This window comes from Palaemon carinicauda, chromosome 32, assembly GCF_036898095.1.
Source record: "Palaemon carinicauda isolate YSFRI2023 chromosome 32, ASM3689809v2, whole genome shotgun sequence".
NCBI lineage: Eukaryota > Metazoa > Arthropoda > Malacostraca > Decapoda > Palaemonidae > Palaemon > Palaemon carinicauda.
Genome location: NC_090756.1, coordinates 16105234 through 16122033, shown reverse-complemented (window position 1 = coordinate 16122033; position 16800 = coordinate 16105234). Strand labels below are relative to the sequence as shown.

The 16800-nt window shown below is 34.1% G+C and overlaps 1 pseudogene; it reads left to right on the top strand.

Moving 5' to 3' along the window:
- LOC137625711 (protein FAM186A-like) overlaps nucleotides 1-1257 on the top strand; it is a 2256-nt pseudogene extending 999 nt beyond the window's left edge.
- The last annotated feature ends 15543 nt before the right edge of the window (nucleotides 1258-16800 follow it).

Below are 16800 nucleotides of genomic sequence, written 5' to 3'. Positions count from 1 at the left end.
CAGAACCTCCGGTTTCACGATTCTATTCATGTAACGACTCCTTCCCCCAATCCTTTTAGACTGGTGGTAGAGAAATCCCGAGCTTCAACTTATTGCCCCTCCCATACATACCGCCACCATTAGCGCTTTTAGGAAAGCCATGGTTCTTCATAATGAAGATGAACTCACCACACGCCACCAAGCGGCCCCCGTAATAGGGGCATTCACACCAAGTTATGAAGCCAATGAACAGCATACCACACAACCCACAACAACATACTCCCGATAGCAGCTACCTTCACACCACTGAGCGACAGTCATGAACAGGATAACAGTCTCCTATCAACAACTCTTCCGTCATCCTTAAAACTCAGACCAGCCTTTTCCCACAATAATTTCTACCGACTGTCAAACACAACTCCAAGCCCACCTGTTACAGAACCACCCAAGTCTACAACGACCAACGGCCCATACCATGAGGCCCCCGCACTCCCCAACGGAGGCCCCGACACTTCGGGCATCTACCAGTATCATTCACATAACGGTCACCCAAGAGAAAGAGAGACGACCCTCTATAACCCAGACCCTAATTCTGCAGCGTACATCCACGCCCTCGGCAGGACACATGCCGTGCCAATCCTCCTGCCCGTTAATCGAGGTAGCGAGCATGTGCCCTTACATCACAGACCCAGGCCCCCCACCAATTGTGACGTCATCCACGCCTAGAACTTACTATCTCAACGCTCCAGCGGTTGTGTTGCCAAGCCAGCGTTCCACACCAATTCCTCCGCAATTAGTGAGAATGATAAGGGTGACCCCCAGCGCCACCTTTGCATTACAGCTCAGCGGAAGGAGTCGAAATCATCAGAGGTGATGCTCTCAGGAGACGTCTAACACTAAAAGTGCCTGAGCCCCACGAAACGGATATCTATCCGACGCCTAGGCCTAGAATCATGATCCTCTAGAATAGTTTAACCACGTTCTTTGTAATTTAAGAATAATAATACTCCTGATATGTTTAGTTACTTTTGTATAGTTTCTTGACTTGTAGTAACTTAATATAAATTGGTTTACATAAAGCGTGTAAACCGCAAGCAGTGATTTTGAATTCCATATAATGTCTTCCGAGCTGTCCACCAATTTGACTTAAAACAAATATTACATATCAGTATGCCTAAACATTGCCATAGATTTTTAGACTAATTTGCATCAGGTATCTCTAAGGTTATCTTTTCTTCCTTTACTCTTTTGTAAATAAGTTTTCCTAGACTATGAAGTGAATGTTATTCCAAAATATTTTTTTACACTTGTAATTGTTTAAGCTGTCAATAAACATATTTTTGTACTGTACTATCGGAAGTGACCGTCATAAAAGGTTGCATTCAAATGGAGTCCTTCATTTACCCTAAGAATATAGAAGTAGAGTGAATAGGTTGTATCGTTAGTGCACCTCTCGCATTGCACTGTTAGCTTTACTAGATCCAGAGTGTATTTACAGCTTCCCTTTAGTTCCTCGTTGAACACACTTAGCCTTCAAATTTAGCTCATCTCCATTTCTGCTTTCTGTAAGTGCAACTTCTTAGATTTTCCTCGTATTGCAACAGAGTAGCCATATTTTTTTTTTTTTTAAACTGAACTTTAGTGCCGAATAACCTTCCGGTTCCAGTGCTATGGATATACGAGTCAAATACCATGAATAAACCTAGAATATCATCTTATTACTAAGATTAACAATGAAGACATTCAGAAAAGTGTCCCGCCCGACCCTGTGGCTGAATGAGTATCTTTGCAATCAATTTAAGAGTAAATTTTGATATGTAAGGGTTCTCCAACGACCTGGTTTGAATCCCCTGAACTATACTCTATCCTTCATTGCAACCAGTAAAGATTGGCCATTTGACTTTCTTAACAGTCTTTAAGTCTACCAAGATCAGTTATTTGTGCCATAACAAAACAGTCTATTCGGAATCTTAAGTCTAAACACGAACTTGAGTCTATAATTCAGGACAAAGACCTAAGCCAATGACAACGAACGCCAGAAATCAGATCTTGCAACAAGCTTCCGATAATTGGTTCAAGCAGTAACAAGTCAAAGCTATTTCAATGAGTTGACAGGGTGTCTGTTTATGCTATAGCAAGTTTCTAACTTCTTACATTGTCAGAGTTCTGTTTCTCACCTCTTGTACAATCATGTTCATAAGTGACTGTACTGTGTACTTTTATTTTCGTTCACAAGTGAAAATAATTATCTTTATTCTTTATAAACTTCTTGAATTATAAGAGCAAATTTGTACATATCAAGACTACATCTAATATAAAAGGTAAAAAAATCACTGGTAAAAACTTCGCCATTTTCGTTATTAAGTCATGAAATAAAACGAAACATTCTGAAATATGAAAGATAAAATCATGGCTGCCAACCACACGCAATGTTCCTAAACAATAACAACACGCGAAAACTTGCCTCCCTAACTCCGAAAGGTTGACACGCATGCATCCAAAGCCGCAAGAATAATATTGCAAATTGTCAGAACACATAGTAACATTTAGCATACTACTTGCTTAGCTGACGTTAGGATGATGGAGTATCATGGACAACATCAAATAAAATCTAGGGCTTAAAGACAGGAATCTTTAGTAGCTACACGTAGACTCATAATAAAAACGCATATAAATAATACATTCCCCATTAAGATTAGCCATAAATTCAATATAAATCGGACAACGGTATTTAGTTGCACGAAGATGCGAACTTCTAGACTTAACCTAGAAAAGTACATCCCCAATGCACTGCTCAAGAGCAGGATAACCATTTATTACTAAAATCACATCACAGGCTATAACAACTGCTGTGAAAGTAAAAGAAAAAAAAACTAGGTGTTCAAATCTCTTATCTTTAGGCGAGAAGGAGATTGCACAAATAAGGAATACACCACAGAAGTCCAGCTATCAAATCCTGCCTATCTCAAAATCCCCAAGAGCAACAAGTAGCTCATGCTCTTCAGTATCTACCCTTTGCATCAGGAGTCTGGTTTAGCAACGTTAAATGGTGTGGTGAGAAGACTTTAGCTAGCGTCAATCATGGGAGAGAAATGTGATAGAATATTGTGCCCTAGTATACCCTCACGTCAGAGAACTCTACCCCAGACGGTGAAAGACCATGTTGCAAAGGCTATAGCACTACGACACTAGAGAACAATGATTTGATTTCGGAATGTCCTTATCCTAGAAGAGCTGCTTACCATAGTTAAATAGTCTCTTCTATCCTTACCAAGAGGAAAGTAGCCAATGAACAATTGCTGTGCAGTAGTTAAACCCTAGAGCAATGAAGAATTGTTTGGTAATCTCAGTGTTGTCAAATATTTTAGGACAGAGGAGAATATGGAAAGAATAGGCCAGGTTATTTGGTGTATGTATAGGCAAAGAAAAAATGGGCCGTAAACAGGGAGAGGGATGCAGTACTGCTGGCCAGGCAAAGGACCCCATAATCTCTTGCGGTAGTATCACAACTGGTGGCTGGTGCCCTGACCAACCTTCTATCTATATAAATACATCATATATATATATATATATATATATATATATATATATATATATATATATATATATATATATATATATATATATATATATATATATGTATATATATATATATATATATATATATATATATATATATATATATATATATATATCAAAGAAAGATGATAATGTCTTTATTCTAGCCACTTGAATGCTGGTGACTTAATAACAAGAGTTAAGTACTTAAAACCACTATTTTCAGTTAGACTTAGCCCTATGTGTAATGAACTTTCTTTACTATTCCTAGACCTACCATGATTAAATAACTATAATCTTCCTGAAATATTATGTCTCTTTTTGCTTTCAGGGATAGCAATTTAAGCCTATTAGAGTTCTAATGAATTAACTATTGAAAATAGGAATCTTTTCATATTAATGATAGATGACCTCCCAAGGCCCGTCTCCATCCAAACATGGACCAAGGAGTACCAGGCAATGGCTGCTGATGACTCAACAGGTAGACCTATAGCCTCCCATAAACCATGCATCCTTAACCTCACAAGGATGGTGAGGTTGCAGACACCACAAGAAACTAACACAAACCTCAGTCCGGCGATAACAAGGCAGGGACGTTTCCAATAGGCCACCACAATCCTTGCCCAAGTCCTGATTCCATCAGTAAAGAAACTTCTACTACAGGATCCCTTGCCAGTCTACCTTGTCATAGACAACTCTCTTGTCCAGAACTCAAAAGTTGCCAGTAAATGGTTTGCTGAACAGAACAATACCATACTTATAGACTGGCTTGCAAAACCTCCTGACCTTAATCAATGATGGAATCATTACGACCGAAAAGAGGTATGAAGAATTATTTAAAAACATTAGTAGATTCAATGCCAAAAATGCTAAATTACGGAGGTCATACTAAACATTTGACTTAAATTTTCTTTTAAATGTTTATAAGCTACAACTTAACTCATAACTTGTTATAAAAAAGAATGGAAATTAACTCGTTAAATGTTATACCAAAGTAATATTAATCTATATCATACCAAATTAGTATATATTTAATATTACTTTATATTCACCATCAAAATGTGGCCCAAAGCATTCTAACATTCCTTCGAATAATTATATTATACTTGAAATGCAACAAAATACGAATTACAGTCACGTAGTCCGTTTACTATTTGAGCTCGATATCTCACTCAAACCAGCATACAGAATTAACTCCATCATTTAGACAGGTTTTTAAAGTTCATCCTACTCCTTATGACGCCCCAAAGATGTATTATTTAATAAGAAAAAGAAGGATAATGATTTGCTAATCAAAATTTATTCATCTGATAAAATGTTTTATAAAATCTTATAAGGGACTGTCTCTATATATTTGAAAAGCTAATTCCTGTTTAAATATAATTTCACCGATATTTGAGCTATTTTTTTCGATCAGTGTAACACCATAAATACTCGAAACTCCATCTTCTTCAGCTATGATTTGTTGTTTCTTTTGCTTCCTATAGTTTCACGCGCACTAACACACACACACACACACACACACACACACACACACCGAAACAAAATACAAATTATAATCATGAACTGTAGCCTATATCCTTTGCTGCATAAGATTGATAAAATAATAGTATTCATTTAAATATCAAATATTAGTTACTCAAACCAGCAAACAAAATTAATCAGTCATTTAGACAAGCTTTTTAAAGTTCATCCTACACTTCATGACGTCACAAAGGCTAGAGAGTTTAAAACCAATTTCATGGAAATTCGGGCAGGTTTTCCATACAGCAACTCATAAGTTCCCGGAACTCTCCCATGGCGGGATATTCTGGTCCTCTGATTGGCTGCATCTTCTCAGCTGTGATTGGTCGTTGCCTTTGTATACAAATTCACACATACACAGCTAACATCGTAGCCATAACTCAGTTACTTATCCCTTCGAAAATTATCTTTTTATTTAGCTTACGTATTTGAACAAAATCCATTATCTATTTTATTAGAAAATTAATAATGTTTTAAGTTCATTTCCATAAAGATTGTAATTTCTAAGTCTCAATTTATCTAAAATAAGTACAGGTATTTCACCACTACCCCGTTCAATTCATTCATAAAATAAGAGATTCTATGACGTCACATACAACTACCAATCACAGCAAAGGACGAATCAACCAATGGGAAGATTTTTCCGCTAAGAAACCGCATAAGGTTAGAGGGTTCCTCTTACTTATGGAATACTGTTGGCAAACAGTAAATTTTCATGAGTTATTTAGTTCAAACGTTCTAGTAATCATTTTATTCAATTAAATTACACTTGAAATGTAACAAAATACGAAATAAAGTTACATAGTTGCTTTAATATTTAAGCTCGATTTATCAATTACTCAAACCAGAAAACAGAAGCAAAGCTAAGCTTGTAAATTTCATCCTACTCTTGATGACGTCACAAAGACGTATTTTCTTAACTAAAATAATGATTTAATAATCAGAATCCATCCCTCTAATGAATCTGTTATTAAAACATATTATAATGGACTGTCTATATATTTTGAAGAACACATATCTTTAATTCGGTTAAAAATAAGAAATTTTCATGAACAGTAGCAACTCTTAAAACCTCGGTCTCTCTCTCTCTCTCTCTCTCTCTCTCTCTCTCTCTCTCTCTCTCTCTCTCTCTCTCTCTCTCTCTCTCTCTCTCTCTGGGGGGAGAGTAAATTCTCATCCTACTCAATATGACGTCACCAGAGACGTATTTTCTCAATATAGATGATTTGGTAATCAGAAATTATACATTTAATAAAAATTTTATAAAAACGTCTAGTGAGGAACTGTTTATATATAAAGAAAATGCATATCTAATTCGATTAAAGATAAAAAAAAAATCTTCAACTCTAGTCCTTAGTTTAGAGCGTTTAATGGAACAGCAGCACCTCATAGGTACCTAGAGGCCGGAGGTCTCTTTTGGCGGGATATTTCGGTCCTCTGATTGGTTATAACTTCCTCGATTGTGATTGGTAGTTGCTTTCGTTTACTCTATTTAAACACACGCATCTCTTTCTTCGTTGCCAGAACACAATCAAGTATTTCCTTGAACATGATATATTTATTTGATTTATACTCTTTAACAAGATCCATTATTTATTTATTACAAAAAGAATTATTATTTCAAGTTTATTTTCATAAAAATTTTAATTTTTAATTTGAAATTTATTTTTAATAAGTATAGATTTTTCACTCCATGTTAAATTCATTCTTAAATACGACTTTATGACGTCACATCCAACCACCAATCAAGAGCTAAGTAAGAATCAGCCAATGAGATGCCAGATATTTCCCGCTGAAGAAATTCATAAGGTGAGAGAGGGTTCCTCTGACTTATGGGCTGCTGTTGACGAACTAGTTAAATTTTCACGAGATATTTCGTTCAAACGCTCTTGTTAAGCGAGCTTTTTTTTATGCTTTTGATATTTAGGATGCATTTTATAATTTATTAAATTGCTCGTTTTATTTTTTCCCCCAATTTTTTTTTTAAATATAGTATTTTACCCTTATCCTTTATGACGACATATTTCCTGTTTGATTTGGTAACCATTTGTTCAATTACATTATATTTTGAATGTAATGAAAAACTAATTAAAATTGCGCTCTCTGTAAAACAATAACTCACTCAAACTAGTAAGCAGAAAAAAAACTGAAATTCATACCCATGATGACATCACAAAGACGTATTTTCTGAATAGAATTAATGATTTAGTAAATCAGAATCTATCCATCAAATAAGATATGTTATAAAACAATTTATTAGGAAAGGGCTGTTTCTATATTTCATATAGAAAATGTATCTCTTGACCAGTGATTGGTATCTGCCTTCGCTTACTACAGCTTGGTAGACATCTTTTTTTTTACCGTTTAATTAGATTTATTATCTATCAATTATATATTAATAATCATTTGGAGTTTATTTTCATAATAAATTGTAATTTACAATCCAAAACTGATCTGCAATACCTATAGAATTTTTACTCCTCTCAGTTGAGTTTATTCATAAATACGATTGAGTGACGTCACACAAAACCACCAATCAGAGCTGAGGAAGAATCAGCCAATGAGACAACAGATATTTCCCGCTAAAATGTATAAGGTGAGAGGGTTCCTTTTACTTATGGGCTACTGTTGGCGAATGAGTTAAATTTACATGATATATTCATATATTCTTCTTTTATCAAAAGCCTTTTTTTCATCATTATTCGGTTTTAATACAATAATGATACTTGAGATCCATTTTTTTACTGAATAGTTGATTGTTTTGATTTTTTCCATAAAATTTGTAGCTTTTTAAGTCATCATACATCTGAAATATGTATTCTGTCGGTATTTTATCCCTACCCTTTATGACGACATATTTCCTAGAAGACGACATTTCCTTAATGATTTGAAAATCATTTTGTTCGATCACATAAATGTGGTGAAATACGAATTAAAGTTAACTAGTCACTCAACTACTTTGAGCTCGTTATAACAATAGCTCACTCAGTCCAACAAATAGAAGAAGTACAGATAAGCTGTAAAATTTATCTTACTTTTGGTGACGTCACAATGACCATTTTCTAAAAAACAATGATTAAAATCATCTTAATATGAGACTGACTACACACACACACACACACACACACACACACACACATATATATATATATATATATATATATATATATATATATATATATATATATATATATATATATATATATATATATATATATATATATATGCCTTAAAAGAAATCTAATTCGGGTTACTTTTTCGAACAGCAACTCATTAATATTAGCAAGATATTCCAGCCCTCTGATTGGCTATAACTTTCTCAACTGTGATTGGTAGTTGCCTTCGCTTACCACAGCTTGATAGACGCACACACGCACATCTATCATCGTAGCCAAAAAAAAGAGTCAAGCATTCCTTCGAATATTACACATTTACTCAACTTATACTCCTCAACAGGATCTATTATCTGTTTATTATAAAATTAATAATAATTTCAAGTTAAATTTTATAAAAGAAATATATTTTTAGTCGTAATTTATCCCCAATAAGTATAGGTTTCTTACCACTATAAGAATATGATTGTATGACGTCACATATATCCACCAATCAAGAGCTGCGAAAGAATCAGCCAATGACACACTAGATATTTCCCGGTAAAAATGCATAAGGTGAGAGGGTTTCTATGGTATATGGGCTGCTGTTGACGAACGAGTTAAATTTACACACGATATTTCGTTCAAACGCTCTAGCTAAGGAGGGTTTTTCATCCTAATTGATTAATATTTTTATACGATATACCTATGATATTTTAAGTAGTCTGAGAAGAATATTTTATTATATCTTTTAGATATCATTCAAATATTTATCAATTACAGACTTTCCCTTCAGTTATCACACTGTTCTTATATAAGAGCAAGAAAACTCATATAGTATGGTTATCTACCATCATTATTTCTATCATAATCATTTATCATTATATCATTTTGAATATTTTGTGAGATAAGTTAGAGGTTTGAGTTTATATTAATTGATTTTATAAAAAAAAAATCTACCTCAAGTCAAAGTCTAAAATGAATACATAGTAAAATGGCAATATATAAGCTATATATATATATATATATATATATATATATATATATATATATATATATATGCCTGAATTTCCTCTTATATATTTGTTTTGTTATAAACATTATTAAAATAATGGTTAAAATACAGAAGTGGCCTTATCAGCGGAAAAAAAATTTATACATTCAGAATTTCATTTTGCCACGGTTGAAAGCAGTTGAAAATATGTCTTGTTTTCTTCTCAGTTTCCTTTATAAAATGGAATCATTGAACTGATAAGAAATCTAACCACCAGTAGCTAAACTGATTGTTGAATAGGCCTACTTGTAAAATTTTCAGTCTTTAAAACTGAATTTCTTAACCTAACCTATTAAAATACACGCCTTCTTAGCAAACTATTGATTGACACACGATGTAAATTCATTTCCCGATGTCGAGATAAAATTACAGCTGTAGGCCTACTGTAGGCATACTTAATGCTTGGTAACAGAGAGAGAGAGAGAGAGAGAGAGAGAGAGAGAGAGAGAGAGAGAGAGAGAGAGAGAGAGAGAGAGTGAAATATTGTTCATATTACTATTTTGTTCATAAATTATTGAATTGATTATCATAATTTACACTTAACATTTCAATAAAAACTTAAAGATAATTATCTTGGTTTTATTTTTATCCTTAAATAATCGATTTGCATCAATAATTATCATATGCAAGTGAAGTAAGCTCGTCTGATTTTTTTTTTTTTTTTTTTTTTTTTTTTTTTTTTTTTTTTTTTTTTTTTTTTTTTTTTTTTTAGTAGACCTAGTATTGAGGTGTTGTTTTACAGGTTGACATTTTGTACGAAAATAAAAGTACACAGTACCATCATTTATGAACGTGACTGTGCAAGAAAATAAGATAAGATAATTATTTAAAGCAAGTAGTTTTTCGCATTGGAAAGAATTTCTATATATCTCTCGTCTTGTATGAGATAAAACTTGTCATACCGGTATAGTTTTTCTACTAGATATACTTTCACAAGCCTGTAGATACTGTCATATGATATTTTTTTTACCATGTCTTTTTTTTATATATCTACCTTTTAGTTTAATGAAAGATAACATTCAAAGGTTTCTACCTTTGGCAATCAAAGTTTTCTCTATTCTTGCATGGTCAAAGCTTTATTAATTTTTATCTTATGAAAAAAAGCAAAGATTTCTAATATAAAATGTTTTTATATTAATGTTAAAAAACCGGGCTAGACATGGGGTAAAAAATACTTTTCTAACAGGGAAGAAAATAAGTTAGAACTAGCCATAATGGATGTTTCTTTTAAAACTCATTATTTTGATTTTGAGTAATATGACAAGATTACTTGCCTGAAAACTTTAAATCAATCAATTAATTATGACAAGATTACTACGTATTATTTCTCATGAAAGACAACTAATTATTTCTCTTATTTCAACTTTTCAAAGATTTCTACGAGAGTTTCTACCTTCTTGTCTTACAAAAGAGGACAAGGCGAATGAGTAGAAAACTTTATAAACAATTTGCCTTAATGATATTCTTGCTGTAAAATCATTCATGAATTTCGATAAAATAAAAACAAAACAAAAAACCCTTAGGTAGTTATGCAATAAGGCAAGTTTCATATTCTTTTTTTTTTTATTTGTCAGAGGAAAACTTATTATGCTAGTCACGATCAATCTGTTTCGCACCAGCGTAGCCCGAAAGCCTTTGTAAACATTGGTTTTATTCTTTAATAACTTGACCTAGTTTCTAATATCCAACATCTATTATCAGTTTATTTCAAACAAATGCAAAACTTATCGCTTGAGTTTTTATTAGTTTTCCAATAACCAATATTCATTGTTAGTTTATTTCAGACATATGCAAAAATTATCACTTCAACTTTGATTATTTTTGCAATATCTATTTCTATTAATTTATTTCAGACAAATTCAAAAATAATAAATTCAACTTATATAATTTTTTCTACATGCAATAGCTATTATTAGTTAATTTGACAAAAGCAAAAGTTATCACTTCAAACTCGTCATTGCAATAGGCCTACTGTATAGCATTAGAGCTAAAATTTCTGAATTGTAGGCCTATTAATATTAGTTCCAATAAAATTCTCACAGTATCAAGCTCTTACATATCTTATCTATTTCCTTTTTACACTGATAATTTATTATCCTCACAATCTCTTATCACTTTTGAGTTTTGATTACCTATTCCCCCATTTTCTTACATTTTCATACGAATATATTTAATAATACGCATTTATTTATTATCCGAGCTTTATTATTTTAAAGTAGATTATAAGATTGTATGCATAGAAACAAAATTAAAACATGGAAATGTACAAATAAGGTTAATATGATAATAAAACTATATAAAGAATTGCTAATGGTTAGAGTGGATGAGATATAGCGCTCTTCTTCGACGCTTCTGCTCATGTTGGGATGTAAGTCTAGACCGATTCTCTCTTCTTATATAGTTATTTTCTCCTATTGAGAATTGAATTTATTAATTGAATATTGTCACATGATGCTAAAATATAACGTTTTCTTAAAATGACGGAAAAAAGCTTATATCTTTTTCATTTTACATTGAATCTTAATGTATTTTGTATGTTTCTGTGTTAGGCCTAATAAATCTCATTGGAATTTAGCATTCTGAAACGGATAGTTTGAGTGTTATGTTGTATTTAGGCCTAAAGTACATTATTTACCAAGTTTTTGTTTAAATGAAACGACGATATTTGTCAGGTTAAGTGTAGCTTTTGGCTTTTTTTTATTTTTCTCGTAAAATAACTGGTTAGTTTATGGGTGTATCTATAGGACTATGTCCAGCCCAAATTCCTCTACATTCCTTATTAAACAATTTCTTTGCAACGGAAATGAAGGTCATTTTCGAACAAAACGGGAGTTTTTCAAAATGGAACCCCATTTATATATTAGTAATGTATTTCCCATTTTTAACTGTAATAATACCTATGAATGTATTTCGCTCTCCATCTTCTTGGACCACTATTTAAGGTATTATAATTGCCTATAATCTTCTGTTGTTGCTACTGAATATACAAGATTCCCCTGTAAGAAAGTGGGGCTCGATCAATGATTTTGTGCTTCACGTAGTCATTTCCGTTTATTAACTCGCATCAAGTCCCAAGATATGTTCGATGACTTGAACAGTTTCTTGGGTCAATGAGGGGAGGAAGAGGGAAACATTGGTAAAAATTTAGCGTAGTACAGTTTTCTGGAGCCTTTGTATATCAGCGGCCAGTTCCTCCCGTGTGGATTAAAAATGGACATCATCTAACCTAAACTTTCTCCCCTAACCTAACCTACAAGTCGTGTCCTTACTTACTTACCTAACGCCCCCCTGCGACCATCCTTACACTGCCGTATTCTAAGTTAGGCATAGTAATACATACAGGTGGCCGCTATCATATAAACACCCCCAATATTCTGGAGCCTTTGTACAATGACAGGCAGGTCTTCCCACCTCCATAGAAAATGGGAATTTTCTTCATCATTACTAGTCGTTCGCAGTTGTGTCCGTCGTTCTACAAAAACTTCTACACAAAAGACCACCTAACCTAAACTTCCCCACGTAACCTAACCATGGGTGTCCTTACATACTTATCTAACCGGGAGGCTAACGCCCCCCTGCAACCCCCCCCCCCCCCCCCTTAGACTGTGGTATTTTTTACCTACCCTGTGTTTGATTCGCATCCCACTTCTCTCCCAGCAAGGTAACACAATCATATTTCATAAAGGAAAAGTATTGTACAAGTAATAAGAAAGCTTACACTTGTCAAAACAAACCACATTTACCCTATAATATATATTAACAGAAACAAATATAACTGTACTTATATTACTCGATGTCACTGAAGTTATCTTTGGGTGGTATCTTCTTTCTAAGGAACAATAAAATCTTTTTTGTGGTAGACGAGATGGACCGACAATTAGCGAAGAAGAAGGAATAGTGTGTTTGGGCGGACCAGGACTTTCGTAGTCACGGATATTAAGTGGGTAAACAAGATTTATAAATTCCAGGAATGCCTTCAATTTATACCCAGTATCCATCAAATAGCGTTTGTGAATAATATACAGTAGCAAAGTAGCTAACATACAAATATTTCTGTACCCCAAATTTGGTAGTAAAGACCTTTTAAGGACTCCCCACTGCGATTCGATGATATTGGTGTGTACACTGGGATCATCTGGACTCGCAAAATTGACGCTATGGTTAACAGTGCAATGTTGAAGAAATTTATCTTCGATATTATTATAAGCCTTCCAACAGTCCAAAATTATGGTAGTGTTAGGATGATTGAATTCTAATAGTATCGGTATTAATGTCTTCTCCGAACGAACCTTGACAACCCTGTAGAAAGTCACAAGTGTTTCACTGTCTATCCCGCCTAACAGCCATTTACCATCAACCCTGCTACCAACATTGTATTTCCGTTTTCCGAACTTACTCGTGTCTATCTCTACGATATTTCTTACTTGCTGTCCATGGTTAAAATATCCACACACGTCCCGGCATCAGATATGTACCTGTCCACAAGCATATGTAATGCAAAATCTTTGTAGAAGAAGTTAATCATGTTCGGAGGTCTACTATATTAAAAAACAGGATAAAATAGTAACATTTCTGCAAGATAGTTTGGATCGAGGAAAAAAAGCTTCCATGTTTAGGAGTAATTTTCGTATTGCCCAAACTAATAGTACATCCAAAGAGACGTTGCTTTGCCATTGTGAGTTTATTTTCCATCGTAGTTATAATGCATTTCAGCAAAACGATATTTTGAATAAACACGGGAATAATCCCCCAGGAGTCCTATCTTGTACAAATAAGATGTAAAGTCATTACTCTCGGTAAACTTCTCAAATTCTTAGAATTTTTGAATTAATGAAATCGTAAAAAGATTCCCAAGTTTCTTCGCTCTCGCACTGTGTTGCCATCTTTGTGACTTGGGGACTAAGAAAAGAATGAGCATTTCCAATCCACGTTTGATACTTCTATTACCCTTATTTAATTTTAGAAATATTGGATTCAGATTAGAAAAAAAAACCCTCCGGTATTTTCCAAGCTCGAGCGGGGTTCAACTTGGTCGTTTCAAATTGCCGTCCTATCAATCAAATTGCCGTAACTAATTAGTGGTCACGGTAATTTGATTGATTGATTTCAGGATACCAGAAAACCTCAAATCAATCAATCAACCGTGAGTGCCGATTAGTTCAGTATTCCGTTGCTAAAGCACTGCTGAATTGATCAAAAAGTCACCTAAAGTAAATTATAGGTACTACGTGAGAGAGAAAGTTGGTGTCAGGGTTCAGAGTTCGTCTGACTTTTAAATTCCTCGGCAGTTTTGATGGTTTTCAAAATTTTATTTCTATCTGATATGTACTTACCCAGGGTATTTAGAATTTTCCGGAAAATTTTTGTTTTATACACGTTGGCAATAGAGTTGAAAATAAGGGAGTTATGGGGCATGGTCGTCATTATACAACATTCGGTAGTATACTGTACATACACTCAATAAATATAATCTTTAGTTATTCCTATTATTTTTACATGAATCAGCAGTAAGAAAGTGGTAACCCATCACAGTGATTGTGACTGATTGGGCATAATAACTGTGGGCGTAGCATGTTATGGCGCCCAATCACAATGCCTCTGGGTGGAGTATGTTGATGATCTTAGGCTGCACGCAGTCGCTAACATAGATTTACTTGTGCCAAGTTCCAAGATAAGTTGGACAACTTGAACAGTTTCTTGGGTCAATAAGGGGAACATTTGTAAAAATTTACTGTGGTACAATATTCCCGATGAAGAAAAGGTTTTTATGTATGATAACAGCCATGCCCCGTAACTCTTCTATTTTCAACCCTGTGGCTAAGAATACAACAGTCTAAGGGGGCTCGTAAGGGTCATTAGATAAGTAGGTAAGTACATCTTGTGGGTTAGGTTAGGTGGTGTTCTATGCTAGTCTTCCTGTCCGTCATTATACAGCAGCTCCAAAGAAAATAAGGACTCTTGGTGTATCTAAAGGTACTTTGAACGATTTTAATAGAAATTCAAGTCTGTAGTTTTCAAATTATGGACATTTTAAAATTCTAGGAGCTATGACTGAAACTCCCTTTTTAAAAGGGGAGCAAACACTATGACAACATCTAACTTAACCCACGAAGGACGACGGGCGAGGACGATGATGGTTTATTGATATTTATAGAAAAAAAAAAAAACTAAATATTATTTTTCACTCTAATAAGTACTTGGTATCATTAAAACCGCAAGAAGATGAGCTTTTTAATAGGTTATTTATGTTTAATACATTGTTAATTACTTTGGATATAAAAAAAAAATGTCTCTAGAAATCACAGTTGCAAAAAAATCAAAGTCACTTTGAAGCTGGATTATAACAAAACTTATTATTCCTATTTGTTATGACAGTGCTAATTTTGTAAAGAATGTAATTTTGAAAAAGGCCTAAAAAAGGCAGAATATTCTATCCAGTAATAGCGTGGTAAAAAAAAGAGTTATATATCAACATATTAAGTGACACTTTTTCACCATTTGGTAATGCGGATTTACAAAAATATTACCACGTTCATAATTATCTCTTAGACGGCCTATCAGTATTTTGCCGATAGATAATATAAGCATTTAGAACTAAAGCTAGAATTAATCTTTATTGTTCCTGTGAGTGATATCTTTTGTGTTAGTAGGGCTTCTGTTAGAGGATGAAGCAACAGGTTCAATGTCAAGATCGTTATCATGAACATCGTTATTAGTAATATAATCATCATCATGCTCACTATGGCTGTCCAAATCATCAGCACTTGTTTCTGAATCATAAAGATAATCAATATCTTTTATCAATAACTTTTATCCCGCCAACCGATAACAAAATCTCGATCGATAAGCCAAACAGCACCTACCCCCATCGCCAACGGCGCATGCTTAGCACACTCCTATAACTCAAAGTATAAGATTTCTGGCAACTTTGCTTTGTAAACGATCACTGATTGGTTAAAGTAGCCTGTGACATCAATAGAAGGCGGAGCTAATGCATATGTATGAGGGAGAAAGGAAGAAAAAAATGCATCCACAATGTAGGCGCTCGCAAGTTGATGGCAATTAATGCATCCATTATATGGACGGGTCGTGTTTCGTGGGTTAAGGTTCCCCGCTTAACCTAACCTAGAGGCTCTATCCCCCTCATTGAACCCCCCTTTAGTTTTTTGTATCCTTAGCTTACCCTAAGGCCAAGTTGCAACCCCATGTTGCTTCCTTAACGGCTTCACTCTCGAAACATTAAAACAGACTTATTTTCAATATTTAACTTAGCCGGTGATTATAATAGCTGCAACTCTGTTGCTCGACAGAAAAACTCTACGGAAAAATTCGCCAGCGATCGCTACACAGGTAGGGGGTGTACTCAACAGCGCCATCTGTCGTTCAGATACCCAGTACTCGTTGTAAACAAAGAACTCAATTTTCTCTCTGTCGAGCTATCGACAAGACGCTCTTATTCGCCTTTGCTAAACTGGAGTTTTTTCACAACTAATTGGTGAAGTACTTTATTCTAGTTTTGAGCTTTCGCTATGCAGGTGTTTTATCTTCATCTTAAATCTTGAACTCGTTTTGGATAGATTTAATTATGGTGAC